The following is a 24896-nucleotide window of genomic DNA, read 5'->3' as shown; positions in this document are numbered from 1 at the left end:
TCCAAGAATTAATTTAGAGAACAAGTATTTCCTGGGAAAAATGATCTCTTGGAATCCAAATAATTTGAAGGAAAAAAAACAAAATAAGTAGCCAAAAAACTGGTTACAACATAAAATACTTTGACTTCTCAAGTGGCAAGGCAAGTAATGACTGTTCTTTCTCAAGACATCAATAATAAAACTAGCTATGATGCAGAACAGATGCCAGGATTGTGGATCAATCAACTGGAAAAACCCAATTGTATTGAATTTAAAAGAAATGAAAACTAACAAACAATTAAATTCAATTAATATGCATAACAATAATCAACATGAACAAAGATATGAGCAAAATCTAATGACATTTATCATTAAAAAATCTCTCATCAATAAGTAAGCATTATAATTATATCCGACAGGTATACGATAACTGTTAATCACTACAACTTACATTACATTTAGTGCCATGTGCTTCCTCCCAGCAAATCTCGATGGTGCAAGTGTATGTGACTTCATTGTTGTGCACACCATGGAAAGCATATAAATGTAACTGGTACAAATTCGCAGTCTCATTGTATGCCTCTGCTATTCTTGTATCCGAAACAACCCTTAATAATAATAATAATAATAATAATAATAATAATAATTTTCTTCCTGTCCACTTCCAAAGTTTGACTCTCATCTGGTGGTATAGGTTTATTACTATTGGTACGATTAGTAATATTGCTGCTTTCATAATTATTATATCTTCATTACCACGTCCATTTTTTCACATGTTATCGTTTTAGTAATTTAGTTATATATCTGGGAAGGTTTACTTTCTAAAGTTAAGTTGCCATTGTTTGTATTTACATTTTACCTTATCTTTTATCATACGGTACTTCGTGTTTCCGTTTTTGGTTGGAGTGGTTTATCATCGTCGATTTCATTTTGTTTAAATTCTTTGTCTTGCCATTAATAGAACATTACCTTTAATTCTTAAAGCTAGAAGCGAATAATGCAACACTATCCTTCAAACTTATAATTTTATTTCAAGTCTTGCTACTTAATTTTTTAAGTTCGTTTCATTGGCGCCATGTTATAAATAATGTATTGACGTGCCATTGCCCCCTCTACATACGTGCATACATGTTTCCTACAACCTTTCCTTATAATATAAATACCATTTTTTACTTTCTCGTAGTGCCCATTATGCTAGAAGTAAATAATGCACTGTAAAACTAGAAGCAAATAATGCACTGCTAGACTAAAGATGGCACCATGTGTAACACGATATCCTCTCAATAACTTAGATAACTATGTCACCTCCAGCAGCCTACCGCGATTGATACAATATCTTTCAGCAAATTTCGTTTGCTTTTACCTTGAAAGATATATTCCGTCTTACAACGCAGTTATTTCTAGTTCTTTCGTTCTTTTCTCTCAGTAAAGACCGTTTTATTATATTTGACAGTTTTTCTTCCTTGTGCCAAAATGTGAACAGTTATTTTTGTGCACGTGCAACCTTTTAGCATTTTCGCATGTGTTTTTGTGTATGTATTTATTGTCATTCGTGGAGGATCTTATATCAGGTCGAAACGAAGGTAAAAAATTTTAAAATATTTCTTGCAATGTTTTCCAATTTTTATGTAAATGCATGTATAATGGAATGAGGTTGCCGACATAAAGTCTATGCTTGAGTGTTGTGATACTTGATTAAGCAACGTGTTTTCAAATGAAAATTTGATAAAGTTAGCTGAGAGTATTGTGATAAAGTTACAGTTTGTTTTCCACCGTGTAAATTTGTTTTCTAATGTCCCCATCTAAGAAGCTAAGGAGTTTCTGTTATTCTCTGCATCACCTCTAATAGGATGCGTGTGAAATTTCATAAATACTGACTGATGGAAGTGAATATACCTGAACATAATTTTGGTGAACATTGGCTATGCCTCAAAAAAGGGATAAATCAAAATCCATACAAGTAATTAAGACGAGATTTAGGATTAGAGTTGGAATACACTCAGCTCAGTTGAGATGACTGCTGAAATATGAAACAGCATCAGATACAGAAAACATATTAAGAAAAGAAAGGGCTACAATTGAGGTCGAACTAGATTAAATTAAAAACTGTATGTTCAATGTGATATATAAAGATTACCCAAGTAAAGATCAAATAGCGACTAACTAGCACCTGAAAACATCTCTGAAGGTAGTGGAGGAAGATATGCACGGGTCAAGTACATAAACGTATAACAAAAGATATTCTATACAAATGACAACCATGAATAAAAATTACGAAACTTTAAAAATATGACTCTTGTAGGGACTTTGACATTATAGAAACAAGTTGAAACAAACAATTAAGATGTCTGAATGCGCAGAAGTTTCATAATTTTAGATATTTTTTATGACTGATGGAAGTATTGTGTGAAATATATATATTACCTAAGTGTGCGTAAAGTACGGTCAATACAGATGATGTAGCAGACCGTTATAAAAATATCGTTAGAGCGTTAAAATTAAATGATAGTAATCTAGGTTTGCCAAGTTTCAAGTATGTTGTTGAAACAGAGTCGAAATTATAAAGGATGTAACGAACCAATTTCTGAAAACACGAAATGAATGTCAAATCGTAGTATTATCTTTTTGATAACGTAGGATTGTTCATTTGTATATGCATCCGAACTGTAAATTTTACGAGTGCAGGTGAAATATTATTTACGGTATTGAGGGTGTAAAGAACATGTTAAAATACAAAAGACACTGGTGCAACAGCTATATTACACTGATTACATTTTGATATATCCTTGCTTAGATTGAACTACACGCTAATTTTCATATCTGACGGATTGTTAGGGCCAAGATAATGAGGATATTAAAACAGATAACTGAAAATGCAGAAGTCTGTCAAGCTTAAAAGTTCGGTCACATTGGTGTAGATCTTGCACCTTTGTGCAAACTAAATGGAGAGGCATTTACGTACTATTATTTGTGAGTGTAAATAGAGCCCAAGATAAAGAAAGAAATAGTTGAAAACATAAAAGACATTCTAACGTATTGTTGCGAATATACACTGTTGGTCATATGTATCAACATACCAATGTGCACGAATTTAGTTGATAAAGGGTTAGGATATTGTTAGTATAATGAAAAGATAACTGAAAAATACAAAAGTCAAACTAACGTACACTTTGATGACATTTACATTTTCTGGTATTGTCTATTACTTTGTCAAGATGACTTTAATACTAAATGTATTAATGTAGATGAAATGTCCTTCAATGTAAATTAGGTCCCAGGGACCTACTTTTGATATGGAGTAAATCGCATTCATACGCAAGCATGTAATTATTTTCATAAATCTATATAATACTAATAAACAAAAGAACACAAAATATAAATGTACAAACAAAATGGCCCTGCGCTAAACCCTTACCAGTTTTGTTCACAAAAAGTAATAGTCTGAGAAATGATGAATCTTCTTCCTGAATAGCAAAATTGATTGGATTTCATTCCTTTGTTCCGCATATTTGTGGAATTGCCTCCTGTTGAATTTATTAAGGAAAAACAGCTGCCTACATGTAATATCCAGAAAAGCAATTGGATGTATAGAAAATTTTATAACACTGAAAAGCAAGTATAGCGGTGATATATTGGTCTTACCTTGATTCGCTTACAAACTTGATTTCTATAGGAGCAGAGTAAGCTGTGCACGATAGCACTCTCCACTGGATACCACTGAAATTGCCTGCACAAATATAGGATAAAATAATATCATATCAATAATATTCACCCACTAGGAAACATAATCCTCACCGTGTAGCTACCTTATTTACCTATGTTTTCACATCAATCCTTGCATGGCATATTAATGAATAAAATATCATATAAAATTAACTCACGTTTACAATGCTTCATAAAGTAAAGAGTAACTGCTATGCAAAGTAATTGTTTTCAGTTAAGTTGATGTTTTCATTAATCGCACTCCGGCAATCACTACTATTTTTGAACATATCGCGGACACATCTTGGACAAATCACATCCGAAAGTACTACGATCATACTTGTAGCTTTCCACCCTGAAATATACTATATATTAATCATATTTATTTTTCTCAGCGTCTGACAATGTCGCGTCATAAATGCATCCAAATGTTCACAAAAATAAACTTTGCTCATGAGGATGACTGCAAGTCATATTGTCTGTTGAACATGGACTATGATTAATCAATATTTGAAAAAATGTTGCTGTTAAAGAAAAGGTAGTCATCAGGACCTAATAAATAGCACTATTGTTCATTAAATACGATGCTTTTGAATCTTAAGAGAACCATAGAAAATCCTATCTCTACCTTAAATTTGTTGCCATGGTAATAAAAGTAATCAATAACAGTATTAGTTAAAATTTTAACCCCTGACTAATGCATGTTATAATTGTTTTGTAAAAAGGTTTAAGTTTTTAATGGTAAGCAAGTCAACTGGTTTTAAACAAAAAGTAATTGTAACCATAGTATATGTTTGTTCAGCGATTACAATAAATCAGTGTAGGATATTCTAGTAACATTTCCCGCAACAATTAAAAAACTTGTATACTATATAAAACATAAAGTAAGTCCAGACCTTGTAGACCAAGCAATACAAGGAAAGAAATGCAAGAGCATACACCAGAAATGTGGTCAAGCACAACACTTTTGAAGTGTGAATTACCATTCGTTAATACGTTTCTTAATAATCCCGACTTTCCCGTTGCCTACAATAAGCGGAGAGAAACTGTCACGTTGATGATTATTTGTATTTAATCTATGTGGCATTAACGTAACATCAGAGTAACTGTTAAACCATTTATCTATCATTCGTCCCATTTTACTTAATGAAAAGGAAACTGGCAGAAAATTAAAACTTATGAAGCACAATGTCAATTAACGGACAACGACGTTATAATCCGAGGAGAGAGAAAGCAACAATGTATTCAAACTGAGTGAAAAATAGAAAGCTGCATTCAACACTTTCTTTACGAATAATAAAAGGCTTGATTGGAAGAATGTGTTAAGTATATTTGATTTTATTTATATTTGATTTAATTTGTGTTTGATTTGGTTTGATTGTGTGTGGGTTTTAGATTCTTTTTATTTTCTTTACATGTCAATGTAATGTAATTTTGTTTACTATGAATTTTATATTTTCCAGAAAATTCAGTTTGACCTGAGTTATTCCTATGATACCTAATAATAAAAACACTTGTTTATTTTCTTGACGTAGTTCCTGGCCTTGATTGAGGGTCAAGTAAACAACTTTTTCTCGGAGTAAAATAATTGGTTCTTGTCAGGGACATATAGTAGCTATGTGACTTTTACATGTAAACATGATCACATCAATTTCAAAATTAGGCATTTCCGAAATTGCGAAATACTTAGTATTAATAGTGATGTTTAGAGAGGGAGATGTCAGAGCATGTGGCTTTTAAAAACTTAATGTCAAGTTGTTTTCTTCTGTTGTGACCAGTATTGAAGTATTGAAGATTTTGAGTTTTTGAGTTATATGTTAATTCTTCTTCAGATTACATGGACTCTAAAAGATTAATTCGTTTCTCTGGAAATATTATTGTATTTATAGAGAATTCTTGAACAAGGATATTTCTTAAAAATTTTATTTGGATTTCCAAACTCGGAGGATAAACTATTATGTTTCTACAAGGAACTGTAGACGTCAACACAGTACAAGCTACAGCATACGTTATCGCCTTCCATCTTGGATTGTTCGTCGGGAATCGAGCTTAAAACCATTCAAACATTTTACTATTAAGACTTCAAAAAATTTATTCGTGGATTATTCTTGGATTATTTTTGGATTTGATTCTGGAAACCGTAAGTTCTCATATGTTTTCATTTTTACAGTATTTTACCAGCGAAATAAATTATTTCTTATATTGTTAAAGCTTGTTGTTTTCACTCTTTCTTGTTTACTGTTTATTCGAGCCTAAACACGTAATATAAGAAATAAAAGTAAAATAAATATTTTCAAAGACTATTCCAATTGTGCACGCAGTGCAGGATAGCCTATCTCATTTTTATACATATACACAAACACACAAAAGTGCATTCACACACACACTCGCATTCAGTCACTTCTCTTTTCCCTCTGTAGATTTTGCAAAAGTCGGGAAAACAGACCTTGTATTGTTTCTAAACGATGAAGCCTAAGGTAAAGTTAATTACTCGAGGTGATGACCTTTTGTGAAAGTGACTTATGAGTATCGGCTTTCCAGAATGATATTAAGCAACGCCTAACGCCTTTTATTCACATGTAAGAAAAAACTATGTACTAAATTTTAAGCATTATATTTAAGATAGCAATGGAAAGATTTAAATGTCTCTTTCGAAGTTTTGAAACGTTTTCTTAATTATTTAATATGATTTGTTTTCAATACAGCATGTAATAGTTTGTTTCAACTTTATTAAAAATGTATATGTATTTGTAATCATATAACTGACTACTGTAAAATCAACTTCTCCACCAACTTCATGCTTTTAAAGGTAGGGAGCATAATATTTGGGTATTTTAGGTTAATCAGTAAAAATACTTTTCTACAAAATGGTTGTTGTATTAGCCTGATATATATAAAGCATTTTAGCTATCGTTAATTTATTATATATTCTATTATTTTCATAATGTTCTAAAAGAGTATATTCCAGAAGAGTATGAAGTTGGAAAGATTTAAGGAACATAGTAATTGTATATGTGTTTTTATATCTAATATATAACACATGTGTATGCGTATTTCTATATCTGGAATGTGATTCTCTATACCAACTATACTATAATTTCAATAAAAACGGTTTTCCCTTGAACTTCATGGCGAACAGTTCGCCGTTTCTCTACAATTTGAACCCAGTACCAGTCCGTTCTCCAAAGATATAAATAACATCATCATTGCCAGACGTGTTACTTCCTTAGAGTCGTTTCGAGCTGTTATCACTCTATTGCTCAGAGAGTGCCCACCAAATATTAGGCATAATGATGTGCACGAGGGAGGCTGAACAAACCAAATATTTGGTCAAAATAAGGTTTATAGTAAGACTGGCCATACAAAGCGGGGAACGGGGCTGAAGGAAGGCAGGCAGATGATTACGCTATATGGTTCGTAAAAATATTGCTTCAGGACAGTGCTTGCGAAAAATGTCACACTCAAATTGGGGTGAAAAGAGCTTTTAACGATTTAAAAATCCGAACCTTCTCACTGGGGTAAGAAAAAATAGCGTTGCTAGGTGATGTAATTAAATAGTTCTTATATTAACAATAATGTGCAATTCTGCGCTAACTATGGAATCTCATACAACGAAACTAGCTCGACAAGGACTAGATGCGATTAATAAATAAAACCCCAGTTCGTCAATCTGTCACACAGCAACTTCAACAACGTCAGGAATGTTGTGTAGAATTTTCAGATGGTGTTGCAGAATTGTTTAAACAAGTTATAGAGGCTACTAAAGGTCTTCTTTCATTGCTGAAACAACTGCTAAAGCAACTGGGAAAATAGCAGATAGAATCAAAGCTACTAAAAGGTTCTTCGGGAGATAGCTGGTACTCAACCACAATAATTAAAAGATATTGACCAAGCTCGTGATGAGATCGGTGATATAGAAGATCGTATTACACCAGAAACAGAAGATCAGTCATCAAATGTTTAGAACTGATATGATATATGAATTTACCCCTGATTGTACTGCATCTTTCAGGGATGAAAACAAAATACTTAAAATTCCTGTGTTTGAGTGAAATGAAAGAGAAAAATATGTTAAACCTGAACATGTTATAGGTCTAAAACGTCATGCTGATTGGCGTAAATATATGTATCGCATTGTTGTCGATTCTCCGCAAACCAGGAGTAACCATACAAATTTTAAACATTTTAGCCAGTCGGTAGATGAGTCCATTGAACGAGTAAAACGAGAAAGGGGACAAAGACAAGAAGAAATAAAGAGTAAACTTGAAAATACAAGAGAAGAAAAGTAAACAACCTTAAGAGCCAGACAAATACCAAGCAAAGATAAAGCAGAAGCTTCGTCAAAGTTACCCCATGATGAAACAACTGGAAGTGTTCTTGTCACTCGAGGAAATTGTCCTAGCACACTAAATGATAACCTTTGTCCCGATAACGTCGTCTCTGATGTTTATTGACTAGAAATTCTACAGATGCGATTTGTCAGCATTTATGTACAGGTGGTGTCATGGACATCAGCCTAGCATGCACTTATGGATAAGATTAACAATGACTAATATAACGTTTAGGTATGCAATTAGATCAATGATAACAAAATAACATGCTTATGCAAAATGCTAATCGTGGATCGGTGATGGTCAAGGTGATAAATTCACGATTGCCTAAATATATATATGGAGATGGATTCGGCGATGTTATTCAAGGTCTATTCGGAGCAGTAGCATCAAATGAAATAACGATTGCAAAGGAATTAGGATTGAAAGTCATTGATGTTGTTCGTCACAAGGCTATTGACACCGTTGGTGATCTTGCTGGTAAAGCATTCTCAGCGATCCGAGATAGACTCGCACGATTAATACGACGAAAAGCTCAGCTAGTAAGACTGCCCAGCATCAAGGTGATGACAGCAAATGTCTGTCAAATAATTAATCAAGCTACAAATGCACGGTTGAAGGAATTAGCGGATGAAGAATCTCGGAATATAACTGTAATCTAATAGCAGGGAGTGGCTGAGCCCGTCGTCGTCGCTGATCCATCATTAATTGTTTGTTGGCACAGCATTTTAGACGACAAGGAACATAACAAAGATGTTCAAGCGTGTGTTTGATTCTGCATTTCATATGGGCGCTCCAGTTTTTAAAGACTAGTCTGTACGTTATTATCAATATTATTCCTAAGAAACACGAGAACCAAGCCAATGTGGACGAATCGAACTACAAGTCCAAGATATCTCAACGAATTTCCCATCCGACGAAGCATTCTTTGAAGTTCAAGGTAAACATATGAACGGTGTGTATCCGTTAAAAATGGTACGGAGTTATTTAACGGTGCCAGATGTAGAGAAATTGTGTCATGTTTCAATAACGCTGTCGTTGCTATGACAGTTATCGGACTGGGCCGATACAGTGATGACTATTCACGGTTCACCGGCCCATCCATGATTTTTGAGGAGGGCATTACTGACCACCTTGACATTAGGTACTATCTCATGGTACAATTAATCCGAGCCAGTTCTGTTGATTCACAGCCAGCAAGAAAGATACCTCGTCCTGACGTTGCTTTTGCGTCACTGTAATGTATCAATCCAGAATCCAATCAGGGATTTTCAGCACGTTGTTCGTGACAAGGCTATCAACACAGTTGGTGATGTTGCTGGTAAAGCATTCTCAGCTATCCGAGATAGACTCGCACGATTAATACGACGAAAAGCGCAGCCAGTAAAACTGCACAGCATCAAGGTGATGCCAACAAGTGTCAGTAAAATAATTATTCAAGCTGCAAATGAACGCTTGAAAGAAATAGATGGTGACGAATCTCGGAATATAAATAATATAATATCAGGGAGTGGTTTTGCCCAGTCGTCATCGCTTTTGCGTCATTGCAATGTGTTAATCCAGAATCCAGTCTGGGATTTGCAACACGACGATCTCAGGTTAACGCTTATGGTTGATTTACATGTGTGGTACCGCTGTCAAATATCGTCGGATTCTGCAGATATGTTAGAAAAGTTATCTTCGGGTCCAAACAAACGGTTGTACTGGTTCGAAAGGCTACCGACAATAATGCAATCTGGTGCGCTGGGATTGGTGGGGATGGTGCTAGTGAAGTAACACTAACAATACTATCATAGCCACATTTAGAATCTGCCTCAATGCTAATGACAGAACATGAACGTGTGACACGAGACTTATTAGAACAAATTGTCGCTAATACAACACCACCAATAACTAGGATTATATCAGCGACATCAACGCAGCTGATATTTTATATTAGTTTTATTACCCGGAGAAAAGCACCCGGATCCGCTAGCGAATCAAGTAGAAGCTTAGAAATCAGGTTGTCACAATAACGAGTTAAAATAGTAGGCCAAATATTAGATCAAAATCATTGAAGAATGTTTACCGAAGATCACCGTGGCATAGGACAAAATAAAACGTCCACCAAGTGTTCTTAGATAAAATAATGATCTAAATAGTGGTTTTCGTCATATATCACCGGATGTGGTTAATATTACATCGACAGTATCAGTTAATCATATTAGTGACGCCGTCGATGACAGTTATCAAGCAGATCTTGAAAATTTCAAACAACGCAACAAGGATATATTCTTAATAGTTTTTCTCATAAAATTCCTCTTGGAGATTTGATTCTATCAGTGCCTGTTAATCCTGTTTATTTTCTATGTGATAATCCATCATTATCACTAATATATTTTCGTTTGATTAAACAAGATGGACATCTACCTGATACACGTATGGAAGAATTACACCGAGCTTGTATATTCGATACATAGTCACGCAGAGATGTATTCTAGTCGCGATCGAGTCATATAGAGACAAAGTCGCGTGAGACAAACCAAAAACTGTCTACAAAAGTAAACAAATAGATATTTTATTTTATTTCATCTTTTGTTGTTGGAGTGCTTAGATCGTTTAACGACCCGGCTCTGTGCTCTGATGATTTTCCACCGTACATTTCTTTATCTGTCTTACACGCATTCTTACAATATTTTTTTGGTTCATATTCTTGAGACAACGCAATCTAATTTTCTCTATAGCCACTGAAGGCGGAACAAATTCAGCATTTTTTATTATCATAGGGCCGAGCGAAGGAAGGTATCATTACTTGCTAGATTATGTTTATAAATCGATATTCTGCTGGTTGTGTTTATCTACCTTCCTCACGTCTTTGTTGCAATACCTCAAAAATCATCTGTGCTTTTTCAGTATCAAGTTGATTAATAAGTTTTATACGATCTTTATGTAATGTTCAATTGCAAAAATAAATGTATTAATATTTTCTTGTTTCATTATATAATAAAAAACACATTTATTTAAATAAGTGATTGATGTGCTAACACAACAATCATCAAAAGGAGATGACCTCGCCCAGGTGATGCCCATTAGCGGTATTTCATGTGATTTATATCCAATATATCTATATTCTATATACAGAAACTCTGTAATCTTATGGTGATCGTAAATTATTTTAGGTCCAAGAGGCAGCTGTATTGATCAATGTTAATTTGTGCCTAGATATCCCCCTAATCAAATCTGTAGATTGCCAAACGACATTCTGGCAGGTTCAAGGGGCGATCTAAGCGAACGTAAATTTTGCGTGTCAAGATGAAGTAATTAATAACAATCATACATTGCCAAGTTGGATTTCAGATTATGCTCACATCATATCAGCCAAGCTAGGCTGAACGCTAGACTGTCTCCCTACTATATAGCAAAACTATTTTTTCGTCCGTGGTGTTATTCGAAACTATAGTAGATTTCGACTACGTTTCGCAGTCAGGAGTGCCATCCACTACACTACGTTGTTTTATTAGCATTTCGAAACTTGTATATAAAGTTACCCACTGCTGAGAAAACCCGGTGACATCCTCGACCCATTTCCAGGTATAAAACACTACTTCATATTAACTTCGGCCCGCCCAACTATTCATAAGCATGACTTCTGTTTTATACCTGAATTTGGGACAGGGTCCACGTAACAATGTACTTTCATACATGGCTGGGCTTCTATGCAATAATAACTCTGACAGCCGGGCAAACTTTTTTTCATGGCTATTAAAAAAGAATCAAAAATAGTGTGGGTAATTAGTTACGCAGTCAGAATAATGAATGAAAAACATTGTCATTTGATGAATATAATGTTCTCTGCATTCTGCGTTTAATTTCCTCCTGACAGTGTGTGTAAACCACCAGACACAGACGCACGGAAATTACTTCCAAGTACAAGTTCGTATAACAACTCAACGCTGGATTTCCTCCTGTGAGTGTCTGAAAACTGCCAGACACAGACACACAAAAATGAAAATGTCTTTTCTCTGCTTGATTCACTAGCCTGACTGATTTATTGATCTGTGCTATTTTTAAAATAGAATTGGATTACATCAAACATTCTCTAAATTTGTAACTTCATATTACGAAGAAAACATATGATTACGATTGGTATCTAATCAAGGATTTTCTACCGAGATAATTTTTGTCATCTTTTATTCGGACACCAGTGTCAAGGCCATGATTTCTTTTGATCGTATGTACTGTTTCAAAGAGTCATTCTTTGTGCCACCGACCTGAACACAAAGCTCAGACGTAACACTAACGCTAATACTGCATTTCACGCATGGTTTTGGTCCTAAACTTCCTCGTCGAACACTTTCTTGATAATAGCCGCAATGCTCGTAAAATCAAGGTAATCCACATGAGGTTGTTGATCCAATCAGCAGCCATTTGCAACTATGTTTTGCTCGTGACATTATTATATAATAATCAGGGACTATCTTTAATTAGAATATATATTTGCATTAATTATTTAATAACAGAAAGGAGCACTTTATCCGATGAGGAGTTTGCAAAATTAGCTATCATCAAACCTTCCAAGGCTAGGCTGATTTTGACAGACTAAACGATAAGGAATAAGGGGCAATTACACAATGGTATCCGCGAGGCCATGGAAGAGTTTAGGGACGATGAAGCAACGCACGTTTGGTCAACCTTTCGAATTGATCAAAATATTTCCATCTATGCTGCAAAAACGACGAGAGAACAAGGACGAATATTAATCATCGAAAGGACGATTATTGATTATCTTGACGAACGAATATACTTTCTTGGAATCAAATTTTTCGTCGCCGACGTTGGTTATGATGATGAAGATGGCATAATATGGATAATCCGTTACAAACGCGACCCTGTAATGAAATCACGGGGTCCGCTGACAGGGATCGACAAGCCATATTAAGAAACATCATATCCAGCGATAGCAGCTGTTTACGTGATTTATCCGTTAAATGAACCTTGATGCTCTTTTATCGATGAGGATTGAGAGCAGGACCAGCCATCATGTTATTCTAAATTTTGTAGCACAAACAAAATCACTGAGCAGTTCTTGAACGTGTTACAAGTATATGGTGTAACAGATCCGAGAAGCAAAGCAATAAGCAAATAGGTCGAAGGTGTCAGAGAGAATGAAGCCAAAATAAAAGATGTTGCTGAGTTAGAAAAAGTTAAAATTCCCGATAGAAGTAAGGATATGAACTAATGAGATTTTGTACACCCACCAGTATTAAACGAGAGGACCCCTAACGGTAATAATTAAACACAACGTCCACACATGGACAACGAGCATAATATAATTTCCGCCAAGAAGAAATGTTAGAGATTACAACGATTATATTTTTGAAGAAATGCATAATATCAGTAAAGAAGATCCAGTTTGGCTATTTCAGAGTGAACCAAATCACGAATCTCGTCAGGTCTAGTGGGGGGGGGGGACAAGCCACCATGGATTTGATTAATTTGTGTTACCGTCTGATGAACTTTATCGTATGGAATCTATTCATGAGCAAATGGTGCGGGATGCCCTAAAATACAAAAACGATACAGATCTAGTTTGCTCACTTAAGATCAATAAACCTGTTATTGATAATTAATAGATTTCCTAATGACGCTGTTAGAGTTTCCACAGATGTATTCTATATCACTGAGTCCAATATAGTCCTGCTAGATGAACTTCTAATAATTGTAGACAAGGTCCATGAGGGCAATGGCAAGTAAAAAATCAGCTAATATGTAATTATTCCGATACTGAAGGTTATAAACCGCTTTCTCAGTATTATAAAAATGGACAATTGTCGCAACCATCATCAGCACCATCAGTTAATGGACCTGTATCACTGCACAAAACTGTTTATCGTAATGGTCCTGGTTGTTCTGGTAAAACTACCCATACATTAAGATTGTTTATGTGTATCCGCAGTTCCCCCGCCGACATGGTAGTACTAGCCCCAAATCAAAACTTGACAGGGAGACGAAAGATAGTGGTCTTAAGTCTCCTTCTTATCACAGTTTCTTTCGATGGCGAGGTGTAGCGTGGACTCCAAACCGAATGGGGTATAAATATATTCCAAAGATCATCATCTGGGACGAAATATATACGGTATCTACAAATATTTGTGAAACGTTTCTTGATTCGTTATCGACAAAATCAACGGCAGTTATCATGTTCGTCGACCATGGTCAACCTCCCCGTTTCACAAGAGAATCGCCACACCACTGGCTAAAAGAAATGTGTCAATTATTACGAGGTAATGTTAGAGGACCACAGAGCCACCGATTAATGAATGAAGAAGCTAAAAAAAGGATGATACTTAGACCCAACAAGATTATATGTGAGACGATGCACAGCGTGATCTCAAAGACCGTGATTGATGATTTCTGGGATTTGTGGCGCCCTAATGATTTGATATTTGCATCCAGGAAAATAGTTCATGATTCACTTCAAACTAAATTATTCTCACTTTATAAGGAGAAATTTCCAAAGGTATTAATCCCATTATATTATCGCCGAGCAGATATCCGTCGACAGAATGTTGACTTTGAAATTTCGGAATACCTTGAGAAACAAAAACTCGTTCTTAATGATATTGTTGATGTCTCCGTTCATGCTGTTGAAAAGCTATAGCATAGCCATCATACTGCACTCTAGGATCTGCAATGACCATTCATTCATCGCAGAGACTAACAATCTTTTTGTGCCGCATTTCATGCACATACCTCTAAGTGCAAGTCAAAAAATTTTCGTTGTTATAGTTTTTAATCTACTGGCATCAGTAACATGTTTGCATCGTACACAATATAATCTCATTTATTTATAATATTTGTACAACATGAATGTAATTGATTTCTCAGCAACGCGAGAGCAGGAGCCAGTCAAGCATCATCCGGCATAGCCAGAAACTGTATTTGTGCCATTATCATTGGTCCATCTGGGCATGGTAAAACTCAATTGTTACTTAACCTTATAATGAGATGGCTCAAATGGGACAGACTTTATTTGATGGGACCATTTGATGACCAACGATGCTATAATGTTCTTAAAGAATTCAATGTAAATGCACAAGGCTTGGAAAACAGCAACGACGGTGATGGTGTCGGTGATGTCATTCAATTTATCACTGACATCCATGATGCACCATAAGTCGATGATCTTGAGGGTAGTATTAATAATCTAGTGGTATACGGTGATGTTATACTCGACAAACAAACAAATCTAATCAATATATTCTCACGAGGTAGACATAAAAACACGGACGTCATTTACGTCACGCAACGATACATTCAGGTCCCTAAAGTGATCAGAGGTAACTGCAATCTTTCAGTTGTCTTTAATGGCGTTGATACACATACGCTGCGAAATATTCATCAGACTTGGTATTACGGTGATATGGGTATGATTAGGCCTAAAAACTTCTTTGCTAATGCTCAGAAAACCCCGTACGGATTTGTTACAATAAATGTCCACGATCCAAGAACATGATATCGCTTTGATCTTAATAAAATATTTGGATGAGCAGCCTATCACTACTTTTTCTTACCCAAGTGAGAAGGTTCAGCTTTGAAATTGTTAAAACGTCGATTCGCCTTTCTTTATGACATTTTTCGCAAGTACTTTCCTGAACGTTATTTTACTATCCCTATAGCGAAGTGGTCTATTACCCTCTCTTCAGCCACCTCCCCACCCCAACCCGCCTTGTATGGCCAAGTTTGTTATAAACCTTACTTTGACCGAATATTTGGTATGTTAAGACTCCTTGCTGCTTAAAGAGAACTTTTACCAGCAATCATCATCACCTAATAATATGCGGAAATTCACTGCCGAAAATCATTTCCTAAAAAGCTATGAGAAGAAAACCCTTCATAACAGATATGAATTGTTTGACACATTAACCATTTATTTATTTATTTATTTATTTATTTATTTATTTATTTATTTATTTATTTATTGTGAACATGAACTAGAAGTATCACATGGCTACGCTAAATTTAACAAAAATCAGCAGACGATATCAAGCTCAACCATTTAAATGTACACATACTATTTTTCTATTTATTATATTACAATTACTCACCTTTGGGTTTAATTTGCATGGTCATTGCATCACCTATTAGGTATGCATCCCTGGACTGGTTATGATGATCCAAGATTATCATATCGAATTCATAAGCATTCACAGTGTCCATTCCGTACACGTTTTCGGATCTAAAATAAAGTTAAAGTTACAAATGTTTTTGTTTTGAATTAAGTGTCATACGTGTCCATCTGTTCATATGATTCCCACACCCACCCAACCCCATATATATATATATATATATATATATATATATATATATATATATATATATATATATATATATATATATAATTCACTAGATTGACATATATTCATAACAATATTTACATAGATATATTAATGCAAATGCAGCTTTACAGACTTCTATAACATGATTAGGTAACCCAAAAGCTCTTATTGTCCAAAGCAAAGTAAGTTATCACTGAGATCAAATGTAATAAAGTGTACGAGAAGTAACCTTGCACTCTGCTGCGTGATATCCGAAATTATGTAACCATACATCATATCGGAGTTAAACATACAGGAAACAAACCTGGTAAGGAACTGTGAACAGATTAGAACAACTGGCCAAGTATCATAAAGATAGAACCCAGTGCCGCTTTTTTAATACTATTTCCAATTTCTATAGTCCCATCCTAAATTTTGGTCAACAAATAATTTATATTATACTGACTATAATTGCGCATTATACATTGTACGAGGTAAAATATGTGGGCAGCTATATATTAAACATAAGATACAGATGGCGCATGACTGACGAAACCTTTATTTCAAGTAGTTGAAAACTGAATCGCCGGCTGGTTCCAACAAAACATTATTGTAGCCAAAGTAGATTATTAGATTAGCCACAGTATAAGTTGTTCAAAGTATACAGTTATCATTTTTTCTAGGACGTAGTTATATTAGACTGGGTGATTCACCATATCAAAACAGTGTGCAAATATTGGCTATCAAACATAAAACGACAAGCATGTGTGAGTTTGAAATGGTCTTGGTGGAAATTGCAAACCACCTAAGTGTCTAAACACAGATAATTGATTTACGGGCAGTGAAAAGTTTGTAACTGTCTGTATGCTTCCTAGTTTATACTATATAATCAGTCTGCCAGCATGATGATGAGTAATTTCACTTTAGGCTCACCACATGGGAGGCTCACCACGGGTTCTTGTACACTTATTTATATCCTACACTCGCATGCGATTTGTGGTTAAGTAATGGGATGTAAAGGCTTTGAATCAAAGAACCATCTAAAACGCTCATAATGATACTACAGGGAGTTTGGTTTGGTGTTCTATGGTACAGCAACGCAAGTAGTTTATTTAGTGCCTAGGAAATTGGAGTAAAGTGCCTTGCCATAGGACACACTCTGTTAGCTCACCTAGGCTGGTCATATGCTAGGATTCGAACCCGCACCATTTCGGTCATGAGTCCGTCACAATAACCTTTGGCCACAGCATCTTCACAGGGAATTTCGTCCATTAAAACAAGAGTCGGTAAGAGTGACGCTTTTATTTTATTTTTCAGTTATGTTTAGAAATATTAAAACTTGACATTGAAAATATTGGATGCAGATGTTAGCTTTTCCTGAAAACGGACTGTTCTATAAACCTGAAACTGACAGTGAGAAGTCTGTTTCATGATATTAAACGCAAAGAAGATGATAAAGATACGGCGACCTAAGGACAATCAGGTTAGAAATTATCAATGGATGAATAAAATGAAGAGGTTTTGTGCATTTATTTTATCTTCCTCATTCCTTTCATTTTTAACACCGGTACTACTGCACGAACAACACAGCTGAGTTGATATATTGGTACATTTTTACTAACAGTAGTCATATTACAAGCATTATATTGTATTATCACCTTTAAAATCATTTTATAAATAGACTTTACATGCTGGCTCAAAGCCTTTGTGTTTTTTCCGCAGGATTTGTTCCAGAAACCATCTCTAAGCAAATATTTGCCTTTATACAGTGTCAGAAAACGAGAATGTCCTACGTGAACTGGGCTTGCAACTATACGTCCACAAAGGATCAAGAGTTAACAAGGTACCGCATAATTCTTGAACTGATCCTGCATCCCCGTCTGTGGTGACATGTTTTATCAGTGCAACATTTAGAGCAAGCCGACTACCGATTTCCTTTCCCATACCATACACTGACAGCGGGGCAAAGGAAGATAAGTTTGCTCCACGTGAATATTGCACATACATTCCCTGTCCCTTCAACCGGACTCGTATCCAGAAAAGTTTTTTGGAGCCAAGCACTTACGATACACTTTCTGACAATCACATGTTTCACATGCGATGCCAATAGCTTGGAGAAGAATTCTGTCCGGACGTTTTGCGATTTACTGTGCTTGTCGAATCGTATTTGTTGTAAATTCCAATGTTATGCTACATGGATTATTTCCACGCTTCACTTTAATATCTTTCAATATTTCTACTAATTTAGCCGTATCCCATTTTGTTTAACTCTGACATATTTTTGGCCACAGTGATATATGTTCTATCCATGCTGCTTCTCGCTAAAAATGGCATATCCGTATAATCTATAACTAGTCGTGGTTTTGTATTACCTGCGAGCATTTCCTGAAGTCCGACTGCAATCCCAATATTTGGAGAGGCAGGCTTTGGTCACCGTATTACTTCCTTATAAAACTTACATTCAGGTGTAACTTGGTACTGGGAATAGGCCTCAACAGTTGAAATGGCTGAAATACACCCTCAAGGTCTCGGTGCTGATACGAAGACTGCATAAGGACTTGACTCCTAAAATTCAGCTTAACTCATTCTGGCAACAGTTATTGGCTGTAGTAGGCAGTGGTAGATTCTTTACTGCAGACAGTAATACCCTGATGCCATGGAGAATAAACTCCCTGAAACTGTGTTTTCTTCCCTTATGCTCTTCTTTAATCACTGCATTCAGTACTACACCATACAGTAATCTGATACACTTTGGTACAGCTGCCATATGTATATGTAATTTTGGTTTACTGTCAGCAACCCTGAAATTGTGCTCAGCAGATACGTCACCTTTGCTATATAGAATCTAGCATATATTGACCTTTACGTTTTCTTATAATTAAAAATTGAAACATAGTTATTTACTTTTGACAAACTTATTTCTTATTTTTTATAATTATCTTTACAGTCATGAGCACTTCCAAATCAAACTGTATTGCTTTATTGCAGAGATTATTCTAAACTTCGTTTTGTCCGCATAACAAAACATAAAAATACCATAACAGTTATTACAATCTAAATTCCTCATTTGTAAGTAGATTGGACCTAACATTTCTCTTCGCTGAACACCAACAATGCATCGTTTCAGATGACAACAAAATTTGCTAGTAATACACAAAAGTTCATACTATTTAATTGTTTCATGACCGCGCCGGTGGCCTAGTGGTTAAAGCGTCCGCCTCGGATGCGGGAGGTCGCGGGTTCGAATCCCGGCTGAGTCATACCAAAGACTTACAAAAATGGTACTAACAGCTGCCTCGCTTGACGCTCAGCATTAATAGGTAAGTGATCGGACTGGTCAGCCTGGTGTCAGCATAATGTGACTGGGTGGGACATAATGCTACATGTCTGCGGCATGATGCCCCAGTGCTAGACATCACTATAAACTGTCACACATCAGATATTGTAGCGATATGACTGCAACATTGTTAAAGCTACGTTAAAAATCTAAATCACACAAACACTCACTTGTTTCTTCAGGATTTATTAGTTTGACAGGGTTTTCATCAAATAATCTAAAGGCCTCATATTACAAGTACACACACCCACCCATTCAGTTTGAGGTTGATCAAAATCAGAACTATATTCGGAATAAATAGCGCTTCCTATGTTTTTTCGGTTTTAAGCTGACTTACATGTTAATTTCACTTCGTTTAATAATTACGAATGGGTGGGTATTAAACGTAATGAAATTTAATAGAAAGTTGAATTTGCTTGTTGGTCATGAATAATCATTTTCGTTCCTTCCTTCGTCAAACTTTAACGAACCTTTGCAGAATTTATTGAACAAATATGAGTTATTGTGTCGCAAAAGCGACAGAGGTCTATCAGGTATGGTAAAAATGGCATACTGCTCGATGTTTATACATGAAATAGAAAACAAATAATTGTCATATGGAGCCTGTATTGCTCCGAAATACGACTCTTACATCGTTCTGTCTAAAACTAACACTCAGCTACTAACAATGTAGTTGCTACCCTGTTCTAATATTTAGTATGTGTATGCGCGCGCGCAGGATGTGTGTGTGTGTGTGTGTGTGTGTGAGAGAGAGAGAGAGAGAGAGAGAGATATTTTAATTTTGCACCTAGCTTTAACTTTATTACAGTCATATCGCTACGATGTCCACAGAGTGGTACTTTATAGTGATCTCTAGCACTGGGGCATCATGCCGCAGACATGAAGCATCATGTCCCACCCAGTCACCTTATCCTGATACCAGGCCGAATAATCCTAACTCTAACCACTCCATGATGAGCGCCTTGCGAGGCAGCTGTTAGTACCAGTTTTATGTCTTTGGTATGACTCGGCCGGGATTAGAACCTGAGACCTCCCGCTCTGAGGCGGACGCTTTAACCACTAGGCTACCGGAACGGTGTAAGCGGCGACTTCAGGATTGTGTGATTTTGGCATTCTGTTACTGATTTTCCGTCATTTCAAAACTTACATTTTTGTTGGTATAATTATTTAAATATTCTATCGTATAATTTATTATATAGTAATAAAAATATAGTGACTTCATTTACTGTGTACGATTCAGAGTTTGTAATGTCAGAAGTATGTCCTGATAGATTTCCGCTGCTAAAAGCAGCTACTCAGTTTCATTCTGAAGCAACCAAGAAAGAAAGGTCGGGCACCTGCACAAAACAGTCTAGGGTCACAGATGGTCTCTATTAAGTGCATGGTACACTTGATGATAACACTGATAGAAAAGATGACCACTTATCCACCGACACTTATTCTCAGTCTGAAGATATATGTTATTTCCAGCATTCCCAGATTTCTAATCAGTGATACACTGCTCTTATGGACAAGTTATTTGACCGGAACCCATGCATGTTGGAAAAATTCTGAATCTTGTAAATCATACGAAAGACTTAGTGATCTGGCATAGAACAATCCGCATTAGGAGGTCTCGGTCCTTTTCCCAATTGCACTCAATTATAAGAAGGAACGTAAACACATTCAGTGCAGCATTCACATATGCTAAATAGTGCTACAGCACAAAACTACTTATTAATGGTGAACAGCAGCCCCTTAATACCTATTGCGGCTCCTGGCCGTTGCCCATATAAATGCTTGCAACATTACCGAGCTGAGACTAATTCTGACAGATCACCCCCACTTCATCGAAATACAAACACGAGATTGTCAACCTCATTCTCGCTGATTAAAGTCAATAGTACATAAGCCCAAATCAACAGCGCACCACCCACCTCTCTCTCAACCACCAAGACTGATCACACCAGGAGCTCCAACAATTATATCTAAAGATGACCACATCATGACTACACTCAAGAGATACTCTGATGCCTTGAAATAAAATCCACGTCCCTCATAGAATAATTTCAGGACATCGGTGCGAAACGAAGAAACAGTGGAAAAACATACATTTCTCCCCGAATAAAACACTAACAGCGTTTGTGCACACGTATTTGACTTGTATGATAGTGCATCCACTGGATCACATGGCAACAGAGACGCAAACGTTTGTGACAATGACAAGAAGCTTGGGAGTACAAAAATCAAATCCTTCTAGCAATTCAAATTACTTACACACTGATAAATAACCAACACAATAAAAATTGTCGTCACTAGGCTAAGGAAATATTATCTATTCTATAAAGGTACTTCAAAATAATAATTCACAAATTTTATGTTCGAGCACAAGCCAAAGCTCTCATAATCAGATAGATAATGATCTTACAAACGCTGAAGAAATATGTTCATTATCGACAGAAAACGAATTTTAAGTTACTTTAGTTGTGACATACATGGCTCTTCCGGAACAATTAAGAAAGCACCGTATAGCAATACACGCATTTACACTGTATTTATACAATACTGTAATAAATCCGGCATGTTTTCCCACGATAATAAATGTGAAATCACAGTATGTATCAGATATGGAAGCAATTTTAATGGCCCAGATGACATGTCACTGATAAGCCCTTCTATCACAGGTTTAAGGAAATTATTAAAGATATGTGAACAATACGCATTAGAGAATGATATCATCTATAATACAAAAAAAATCAGTATGCATGGTCTTTCAGTCAACCTCTTTCAAATTATCATCTCCTCCCCCGGTACATCTTAACGGCAATGCTGTTACATATGTCAACAGTTATACCTATTTGGGTCATATTTTGAAATCCAGTCGGTCAGATAATGAAGATATGATGAGACATTACCGATTTTTGTGTACTCGAACAAACATGCTTCTTCGAAAATTTAAGAATTGTTCATTGATTATCAAAATTAGATAATTCAAATCTTGTTGCTGCACTATATATTGTCATCCTCTGTGGACAAACTTTAGAGAATGTATGAAAAGAAACCAAGTTATTGGTTATAATAATAGTCTTCGTTTTTTATTAGGTCTTCCTATCTGGAACAGTGCCTCCAGCATGTTTGTAAATTATAATGCATTCAGTTTTGATGAAGTAATGAGAAAGGATGTATTCTCAATGATGACAAGAATATCTGATAGTAAGAACTGTATATTGAAATCTCTGTGGAACTATGACATTCATTTAAATTCTCATATTATTAGTAGATGGAACAAATTACTTTATAAACGTGTCATTTAATTTAATTATTAAGAATGCATGAAGCAGTTAATTGTTGTAGATGTATCTGTATAGTTGTATGTACGATATATATGTTTACAATGTTTTTAATTTATATCTGTATTTTAATTTAGATGTATGGACTATGTAGTCTGAAAAAAAAAAGAATTCTTATATTATCTTATCTTCGCCAGCCATTAGAAATGTCAATCTCAAAGATCACGGTTAAACAGAAGGAACCATTGCAAAAGAAAATAAACGAAGGCCTCGTTCTCTAACGATTACGTGAATACACAATACAATAAAACTTAATATGGTAATTCTTTTACATGCATATAATTCGCAAATATTATGTTAGTAAACTTAATTCTTCGGAATATATTATGCCTTCAATCTAGTTTCAAAGCAATTGTTTGAACTTATATACCTGTAATATCCCTTTCATATGTGAACACAAAACTTCGTTCTTACAATGTTTCATTTATGAATTCGATAGACAATAAATAGTCCTAAAATAGTTTTATTTTGTGTTAAGATATGCCTAATCCCTTTTCCCGTGTCACCTGAGGAAAAAATAGGTGTTTTGCTGATGTACCAAAACAAAACTTGGAACCAAAATTAAGGCAATGAAATACATACGCGATATTGTAAATGGCGTGAAGCTTGATTATATATCCTTTACAAATCTATATACTTATTTTGTGCAAACATTGCTTCACAAAATGATATCAGAGAGTATAGAGAAATGATCGGCTTGTAATAATTGCAGGTGATGTGTGTGTGTGTGTGTGTGTGTGTGTGTGTTGTTGTTGTTGTTGTTGTTGTTATTGTTGTAGGCTTTAATGCCTTTTTTCAGCACAAGATAGGATATAATGGCTTCCAGTATAAATGGTGGAGAAAGAACCAGGAAAACCCCACGAGAAGCTACTTGCAAGCTTTCTCACATACCCACATTGGCTGAATCCGAGACTCGAACCCAGACAGACAGAGGTGAGATGGCAGTGATCCGTAACAGTGAGCGATTTCGACCACTTGGCCACTCTGGGTCTCATGTATCTATGAATGTATGTATGTATTTATGTATGTATGTATGTATGTATCTATGTATGTATGTATCTATGTATGTATGCATGTATGTATGGATGGATGGATGGATGGATGGATGGATGTGTGTAGTGGGTATTAGATCAAAAACACTTACCCAGCGTATTTAATTGATTTTTCGATATCGACTGTGACATTGGTGTTGTTCCTGTCCGGGCCAATGCATTTTAACTGGTACAGCTTCGAATCCTTTCCGCCGATAATAACATAGCTGTTGTTTCTTGGTGCAACAACGACATCATAATTCTGGATTAATATATTATAATTTGTCAGCCAAATATTTATAGGTAAAGTCGGGAATAAATTTAAAATAGTTTGGAGTCATTTTATGAGGTCTGAGAGAAGTGTTTTGTTGTTTTGTTTTGTTTTGGTAGGGGTTCTTAATTTTCTGTTTTTTAATAGAAGAAACAATGTTACAACAAGAATGTTAACACATCAAATTTACAGAATACATGCCGACGGAGCTAGCCTTCAAATAAATAAATTATATCTTTTTACTTTCAACTTTAAAGACCAAAATTATGAATAAATATTCAGAATTGATGTATTCCGTTTTCTGTTATGTGTTTACGGTTATGCTTTTGTCCACGTGAGAAAATTGTTAAATCACCTAATGGTACATGCTACATTGTAATGCGACAAAACAATGTGATCAGAACTAAATTGCAATCGAATGAACAAAACTTCCACAGAAAGAATAGGAATGAGAAGATATGTTTAAAAGAGTTATGTTTGAGTCTTGAGCAATAATTTGACAAAATAACTTTTCTATAAAAATACGAATATCTCTACCTTATCCTTTTCTCCAAATGTTCGCGCCATTAATAAGAAGTCAAATAGTCAAATGTTCAAAAACGATTCGTTAAACAGGGGT

This window comes from Sinohyriopsis cumingii, chromosome 7 (genome assembly GCF_028554795.1).
Source record: "Sinohyriopsis cumingii isolate HCF-2022 chromosome 7, ASM2855479v2, whole genome shotgun sequence".
In the NCBI taxonomy this organism is placed as follows: domain Eukaryota; kingdom Metazoa; phylum Mollusca; class Bivalvia; order Unionida; family Unionidae; genus Sinohyriopsis; species Sinohyriopsis cumingii.
Note: the sequence above shows the minus strand (reverse complement) of the source record.